The following is an 8,188-nucleotide window of genomic DNA, read 5'->3' as shown; positions in this document are numbered from 1 at the left end:
CTTGTATTATTTGTGTATACATTACATATCTCTTGTTGGATAGTGTGTTTAGGGGCCCTTTTGTTTCATAATTAAAGAGCAAATATTAATCCATAAAAAGATGAAGTATCATGTTACATTTTTGCTTATACGGTGCAGAGAAGATTGTGGGATTGTGATAAATATATTCTCAATTATTTTTTTATACGTGATCAGCTATTAAAGATTCACTAACAAAATTTTAATCCCAATGAAATGACCTATAGGTTCAATCGTTAGTGGTGTTCGTAGGATTTTCTGTGAGCAATATCAACAATTAAAAAAATATAACAACATTATAGTAATAAAAACTACTTAAAACATACTAATAAAACAAAAATAAATAAAAACAACAATTTTCCACAATAAATTTTCATAAAATTAAGTTCATAAGAAAATAATGAATAAATTCAAAAAATTCCGACTAGAACTAAAAAGATGAAAAGAAAAATATGAATGTTCAATTGAATTCTTACAAATGCAATTATAAGAATTTATGATTTATAGTTCACGTGGATTGTTTAATAGCACATGCCATGCGCCAAACCAACGGAGCAAGATTAGTTATCTTCCTATGAAGTTATGATTTATTTTAATAGTAATCATGTATTGTTTTTTAGATTATTTATTTATATATATAATATTTAAAAAATTGACGATGTAGTGTTGGTGACACCTAGGGGTGTGCAAAAACCGAACCGACCAATAAACCGAACCGATAAAATATTATTGGGTTATTATTATTGGGTTATTGGATTATTGGGTTTTTAATGGGTTTAGAAAAAATAATTATTGGATTATTGGGTCGGTTTCGATTTTTCCTATTGGGTTATTGGGTAAACCGATAACCCAATAAGACTATAGTTATTTACTACTTTACCCTTCCTCAATATTAAATATACATAATTTAATACATAAATAGATTCAATATTAGCTTTTCAGGCTATGTGATTTTTTGGTTAGGAAATTTGTGAGAACTTTGTTGATTATCTGGTGGATCAAGCAACTGTTCAAAATTGTCTCATTGAAATATTTTATTTTAGTTTTAATTCTAGTTCATAATTGTAGGCGATAGCTTTTGCAAGTTTGTGAATGTTAGTAATTTGATCAACATTCAAAGTTTTCTATTATGTTTTGACGGTAAGTTGGTAACATGTAATTATAACATACATACTATTGTATATTATTTGATCGACATTTTCTTATTGGGTTAACCGAAACCGAACCGATAACATCAAAAACCGATAAACCGATAAACCGATAAAAAATTTCTTATTGGTTTGTTATTGGGTTAGAATATTTTAAAACCGAAAACCGATAAACCGAACCGATTATATGTAAAACCGAACCGAACCGACCGATGCACACCCCTAGTGACACCCTTTGATATTAGGTCGGTTTGTTCCTGGTCATAAAACATTTTAATATTTAACTTTAAAATTTTGTTTATACTCTTAAAGAACTCATTTATAGCTACACAAATGATCCATGAATATTTTTAGCCACAATTTTTTTAAAAATGATTTTTTTCTTAAACTTTGTACAAAAGTCAAATAGTATTACATAAATTAAGACGAAAAAAATAATAAGCAAAAGTTCTTGGTAAAAGAAGATGTATTTGGTTTATTAATTGAAAAAATTACTTTAATACACAACCTAATTTACCTTATTTTCCATTTTCCCTACTTTTTTAAAATATTTTATTAATCTCTTCTTTTACTCTATGAAATCCATATCTTTGATACATAACTTCACATCTCCTAACTCACGTCTATCTCCTTCACTTTTCACTCCTCAAATTACGTTATATTTTCTCTCTCATAATCGTATCAGTTTATTTCAAGATATGTCTCTCTCCATTCAAACGATTTTTCATTCCTTCTGGTATTATTTCAATTTCGTTACTTTTCTTCATAGTCAATAGGTTTTTTTCTTGATTCAAAATTCTGTTTCGTTATGATGATGCTCCCTTTTCCAGTATAGATATTACCTAGATAATGGCATCTAACACCAATCATGTTTATGACCTTGAAGACGCAAGTTGGTTTGAGAATAGATCAATGAAATTGCATTGATCCCTTGTAACTGCCAACGTGAGTATTGAGAAGTAGAGGAAGAATGTGTCTTTTTCTTCAAAAGCGAAGGTTGAAAAATCCCCTAAAAAGGGGTAGAAACATGTCATCTTCAATTTTCCGTCCTAATCTACCTAAGGTGATGAGCTCTGATCTATTTCTGTATTTTTTATGTTCAATCTTCAATTTAATTATTAATTTGACATTACTGATAGAATATCAATATAGATTATGTTTCACTATATATAATTTATTTTTAATACATAAAAGTCTAATATTCAGTAAGATTTCAATGAAATTAATTATATATCAGTACTAACATATTATATATATGATACAAAATTACATAGTTTAGTTATTCTGAAACTTTTCATTTAACTATACAAAAAAAATTAATTGTTCTTTTCAATGTATCAATGTGTAAATATTGTTGTAACAGACAGGATTATGTATTATTATCAACTAAAGACATACATTCTATTGTAAATTCTTTATTCAAGTATCAATCCCGACTTATCATATATAATAAAAAATAAGTTTCTTTAGGTATAATGTGTAATAGACACAAATGATAATATTATGCATCTGACACAAATATAATAACCGTTGTAAGTTCAGTTGTTTAGTGTTCAGATTGTATCATGTTTTTAATTTTTGTATATCAATAATTGTTGTTCATTTGTCTCATTATAGTATGTGAAATACAAGATAAAATAAATTCCTACACATTCTTTAAGGTTTGGTTGAACATACAACATGTGTTTTGCAGAAGAGTTGAAGTTGTATATATGGATTGAGTTTGTTGTAACTGAATTCGAGCGGTCATTGATGAACATTGTTAATGATTTTGAGATTCTTGCTTGTCGTGGCACTCAGTAGATTATGTTTACAATTCGGTGAATTATGATGGACAATTTCATTGGGTATTGATTGTTGTTGTTTTAAAAAAGAGGCTAATACGTGTCTACAACTCAACATCTAAATTAAGGAGAAAATTTTATTTGAACGACATTTAAAATTTATCTTTAATGTTGTCTACTTACCTCTAGGACAATTTTTTAGCATTCGGAGCTAACTGACTGATGCTTATAAGGACAAGAAAACTGGAAGTCTTGAGACCAAAGCACCCTTTACTAGTTGAGCATGTACAAGATATTATTCACCAAGGAAGCGACACACTATATGTTTTATAAACTTTTATTTTAATGTTTATGTTCAATTTATTTTGTATAATGTATCTTTTGCATTTTGTAGGGACTGTGGTTTGTTTGTGGCCGCGTTTGCTGAATTCCTTAGCGAGAAATTCCAATAATATAATAATTTTGTATTTGATTATCTCCGCTTAATATATGCAACATAGTTATGGAAATATGCAATGAAAAGGCTGAAGCTTGATATGTTAGTGATAATGACAATCCACCAAAGTCTAGGGGTCATTTGACATCATCAGACCATGATGCGATAGTTTTTGTGTATCAATAGATACACAGTGTTTTTTTTGTTTTTACCATTTTCAAGATACGTTAAAATAAGTGTATGAGTATTTCTCTAAAATTTTATTTTGTCTGACTTTTTAATAATAATATATCTATTTCTTGAATCTCAGAATGTATATTTGTTTAAATTTACAAATTCTAATAATTAAACAGTATTATTAAATCATCCTCAATCAGAAATGTACATAAATTTGAGCAAATTTTTTTCCCCTAACAGGAACAATTCAATATATTGTATCAAAAATATTTCAAATATTAAAGCATTGAAGTGTATGTTACAATTATATTGAAAAACTTGTTGAGTTAAAAATTATACATTTGAAACATCTATTGTAAAAATATATATATTAAAAGGTCTTAAAATAAATTTTAACTCAAGTCTTATTATCAATATATAAGTTAGATATGATTTAAGGTTCATGACACAATTTTATATAATGTATATGATACAAGAGTTATTATATATATGATACACGATATACTAATGTATATGATACATTATTTATAGTTTATTAGAACAAAACATTAGTGAGAAAATTAATAAATTGTATAAATTATGTATCATCTAAGCAGTCGATACATACCTTTTTGATAATAAATTGGTTATTTATGATTTGATGTATATGATACATTACACAATGTATATGATACAATTGAACATAAATATATGTATATCAAATATAACATTTGCATATAAATCATAAAAATTTCTTGAATTGAATCAGTAAAAGTCATAAATAATTGTTACCAAAATAAAATTAAACACACAAATCATAACATATTCTTAAATAGAATAGTAGAACTCTTAAATATTGAATCGAAAAATCAAAATTCACAGTAATAAACTTTATTTATGAAAAATATAAAAGCGATAATCGATTACGTTAAAAATGATTCAGAAAGCATGAATGTTTTATTAAAATAACGATTTCATTGTACTTTTGAAAAGAAAGTACAAGTTCTTTTCTTGTGACCTTTTGGGCGACAACTATTCGTGTTTACTTTTATTTTTTCATCTACATTTTTTCTTCTTTTTCTTGATCGTCCAACCAATCTTTTGTATCTAGGTGGCGACACACTTTCATCTACAACATTGTTAGAAATCGACCAATCTTCTTTATCTAATATTGAGCCTCATAAACTTTTGCTAATGAATCAGATTTGTAGTAATCAGAGCAATAATGATACATATATGTAACATATTTCTCCTTCAAAACGCAATTGCATGTGAGCAAGGAATCTCATCTAGTTGAATTCTGCAACAAGTACTTCTTTCTTCTCAAGATAAACAATGTATCTTCTTCGAACTTCATAAATCGAGAAAATAATTTCAGATGATAAAACAACACGTAGACATTAAAAAGTAAGCGATAAATTTAGTTCCAAAAAATGCATATCAAAACAACCAGTTTGATGCGTCTTTTGTATAAGATGCTATTTTTAAATTTTTGAAATGCCAAATAATCAAAAAGATCTCTTCCAAGAATTCTAATATAGACAACTTACACGCTTCAACGAAATTGTTATAAAATTTATGCATGTATCATATAATCAACAAAAACAAAACAAAAATAAAAGATCCATTACATAACTTCTAAAAAAATGTATCACACAAATTAAAAATTAAAATGTATCACCATTTAAAGATCTTAACATTCAAATACATTAACTGACAATGCAGAAAAAAAATCGCATACCTTTGTCTATAAGATCGTTTTACTTTGCAATAAAAATTGTACTTTATTTTATATTTCATCATCACAATGGTGCCTTATCCTTGTACAATTGACATGTCTTCACATCTGTATTGTTTGAATCAATTATGTCATTTGTAACTTCTCATTCTGAAATATAATTGAATCACAATGTCTTGATTCAACTAGTGCAAGATCTTTTGTATCCCTTGTTATACCTTTGATACATTGAAAATATAGACTCATTTTTTTTCACTTTTAAATATAGCCTAACACCCATATCGTTCTTAATTTTCATCGGAGATGAATTACCTTCCACGGTGTATCGAATTTTAATGATTTTTCTGTCCTCTTCTATCTCTAACTCGTCTGATATGGTTGCTTTGAGATGCAAGAATGAAATTGATTGTCCAACAACAATTTCGTCACTTTTGTAACCTTCATAATTCACTTTGCTCACCTAAATTCCTGAATGTCTTGATAAAATTGATATGTTCATCATGAATCTATTTATTTATTTTTTGGAAGAAAATATCAATTTTTGAATATCAAAGGATATTCAAAAATCTTCTTCGATGAAGAACATGTAATTTTGAAATTTCAAATTGGTGAATATGTTCCCTATTAGGATAATTTAGGCGTGAATCAAGGAAACTGATATCACAACATTTAATTTTACATTATTCCTTTCCTTTTTTTTACAACAATAACAATCTATTTATTGTGTATCAGGTATAATGTATCAAGACAATTTCTATGTATCTAACTGCCTCCCTTTTCAAGGGATTTTTGTAAATATTGAAATCATTAGGGATATGGCGTAATTTAGATCTTACACTATGGGATTCCTTTAATATATACTTATTAATTTAAGGGTGACATTGGGTCGAGCAATCGGCCCCATTCACTAATTATGGAATGTGGTCACTCTGTTTCTGGGTTGGATATCGGGTTGGGGTTACCGGGTCCTACACAATCGAGTTTTATTGGGTTTGATTAACTTGTGCAGTTTCATGCCATATTGGTATTTTCTTAGAAAAAATTTTCAAGTATTTTTTAAATCACTTCATGAATGTTAGTTCTGTTGGGAGCGTCGCCCCTGAATGGGTCCTGCAGAGCGCGATTCAAACTTAGTCGGAGCTCCAATGTGTGATCCGGTACCGGATGGAAAACCAAGAGAAAAAATAAATTTAAATTTTAGACTAAACAATCAGGCCGGATTGTTATACTTGTACTATCAAATCACAAATAGTATTAGTTCAATCGATTTTGATTATCGATTATGGTTTGTGCTCGGTCGGTTCCAGATCTTCAAGGTGAACTGAAACTTTACGACCCACAAGTCTTGGGTTGGTCCAATCAAAGCTACTATTGGTTTCGATCCGATTTTGGAAGGACTCCGCCTAATTGACACTCTTAGATTAATTTAGGACCGTGCATAAAGAGCTTGTAGGTGATGAGTCAATATGAAAGTCAAATATCTTGTATTTATACCTTGTTTTGTGAATGGAGACCCAAAAAGAGAAAAAAATTACAATTGTATATGTAGGGTTAAAATTTTATTTTACGTATATATCAAATATTGAATCTTATTGACACAGATAGGATCATATTTCTAATAACTATAGTATTTTTGTGGCTTCTTTCATTAAAAAATAACTCTTCTCATTGCGTTCAACTCCTACTTTACTTATCTAAGTTGAAGTAAAATTACTATGAGGTTTTAAAAGCTATTTCATTCAATATCTTCGGCTCATTTCATTCAACTCCTCCACAATTGATTTTAAAGCTAGGATAACAAAATTTAAAAGATTTTTAAATTCTCTCAAAATCTATTTTTAAATGATTCGAGATTTGATAAATTCAGCGTGTAAATTCATAAAACTCACGAGCTCTCTAAGAAATGGTCCAAATGCTACAATAATCAAGAAAATGAAAATGACGTTTGGCTTTCTAAAAAAGAGTAGTAAAAATGACATTATTCAAATATTAATTTCCTATTTTTTGGGATAAAACTTTTCCTCTGCAGGGACCTTAAGCAGTAAATCCATTATTAATTATATATTTTGTCTTAAATTTCAATAATGATCATAGATTAAATTATTTCAACTAGTATAATCTATAATGTCTTTTTTTATTAAAGTAACATAATTAGATTTTCTAATAGAAAATTGCAAAAATTTCACCCTAGTAACACAAAAATCACTACTACTGAAAAATTCATCTTTCGATTGATGAGTGATATATAATTTCTTAATTAAATGGTCATCGATCTATTAAAAGTTGGAATAACTATAGTTAATCACTATACAAACTGTTCCTCAAAATATTATGCACAATATCAGAAATTAAGATATAAAATTATCAATATTATGATTTAGTATACTATGAATAGTAGTACACTCAATGATAATATTTCGACAATTAAGGATAATCACCCTTCTCTCATGTTTTATGTTGTTTTAGTAAATAACACCATAGATAGTTGTATAATTTCTATTTTACTAAAATGAAAGAAATATTTAACACAACCTCTATATTTGTATGACGGAGTTAATGCAGTTGGCTGCATGGGCAATTGAAAGGAGGGAGGAGTATTTTCCACTTATCTTTGATCTTATTATTGGTGCTATGAAATTTGCTTTCATCATCATATTATTTATTATTGCTATTACAATTTTCTCCATTTTATTTAATATAATATTTCACTTCATTTTTTTAATTATTAAAAGCGATTTTATCATGCTCAACTTGAGTCAAATGTCTCATATTATCTTAATCAACTCCTTCAATGTTCAAAATAGCTCAAGTCATACCTAAAAAATTAATTAAACCTAGTAGTACAGAAGAAAAGAGACCATTTTGTCAGTTTTCCCCGCAATTTTGATATTTTAATTTTCATGTGGCC

The 8,188-nt window shown here is 27.8% G+C and overlaps 1 long non-coding RNA gene across 2 annotated transcripts; it reads left to right on the top strand.

Moving 5' to 3' along the window:
- The first annotated feature begins 1,567 nt into the window (after positions 1-1,567).
- Positions 1,568-3,690, top strand: LOC109118830 (uncharacterized). Of its 2 annotated transcripts, none has more exons than XR_002026089.3 (2): positions 1,568-2,229; positions 3,345-3,690. It is a non-coding gene; the product is annotated as an uncharacterized lncRNA (long non-coding RNA). The 2 variants fall into 2 exon arrangements; XR_002026090.3 differs by having other exon boundaries at positions 3,140-3,690.
- The last annotated feature ends 4,498 nt before the right edge of the window (positions 3,691-8,188 follow it).

The sequence above is a fragment of the Solanum lycopersicum genome, chromosome 11 (assembly GCF_036512215.1).
Source record: "Solanum lycopersicum chromosome 11, SLM_r2.1".
Taxonomy (NCBI): Eukaryota; Viridiplantae; Streptophyta; class Magnoliopsida; order Solanales; family Solanaceae; genus Solanum; species Solanum lycopersicum.
This window is presented reverse-complemented; position numbering and strand designations above follow the sequence as displayed.